The sequence below is a fragment of the Varroa jacobsoni genome, unplaced genomic scaffold (assembly GCF_002532875.2).
Source record: "Varroa jacobsoni isolate VJ856 unplaced genomic scaffold, vjacob_1.0 scaffold_1166, whole genome shotgun sequence".
Classification (NCBI taxonomy): Eukaryota; Metazoa; Arthropoda; class Arachnida; order Mesostigmata; family Varroidae; genus Varroa; species Varroa jacobsoni.
The window spans coordinates 29956-30945 of NW_019214068.1; positions in this window are offsets into that span (position 1 = coordinate 29956).

A 990-nucleotide genomic window follows, 5' to 3' on the forward strand; every position below is an offset into this window, starting at 1 on the left:
ATATCATGATAGTACTTATTTACAATTTGTATTTTTGCGAGAACCATACATATTCTTAAGTGGGACGCATATCATGCAGGACACTTCTGCACGTCCTTAGATTTCTGGCTAAAGTAGTCATTGATTGTTATCGAAGTTATTGAGGTACAGAAAATCCTTGCTTACTAGGAAGTCCCAGATTTGTGTCGATCGCCCCCTGAGCGTCAAAGTGCCGCGCCTGTACCGCTTTCGTGGAACAGTGGCAAACAATTTGCTTTCCTAGATATTTATAATAATATATAAATATTATGCTGCGATCTTTTCTGTCATGTTACAAAGACGCTTGGCAAAAACCTCGAAACTCGTTCGGAGAACGTTGAACCAACTTGGGCGTCAGAGGTTCCCTGTACCACCGTGGTTAAATGTGTCTGTAATGGTACACCTACTATAACCTACTAACCCGACTTTATACGAATCAAAGGATGAAATATACCTGAAACGTTTTTTAACTTTGCCTCAGGTTTTATTTATTTATTATCAGAAGTTTGAAGAAATTGTGCTGTCTTTCTGAGATCCATTTCAAATTATCTTTTAACCATCCACAACATCTAGTTTCTCAATTTTTTATATAAGTTTTGTTAACTAACTGATCAACTACAGCTAGGCACACTGCATCCTTTACTACGTGGACATTAGATGTTAACCAACCCGTCAATAGCATTCTCCTAGATAAACAATTTTCTGTTATGAGCGATCGAGCTGAAAATTCGAAGTGCGGCGAAATGGGAAACTGACAAAAACATTCAACGACGTCGTCTTGGCCTTTATATGTAGAGTCGTCAAGTGCCTAACGTTGCGCTGTCGGCTGTTCAACACTTCGTTGGGATTCGTTCAGCTCGTGTGCGCGTCGCCGTCACCTGGGCAACGCGAAATAATGAATCCTCTCCCAGAAATACCCGTGCTGTGGTGCCGTGGTTATGGCGGCTTCGGTTTACGGCAGCGAGCCGCTCC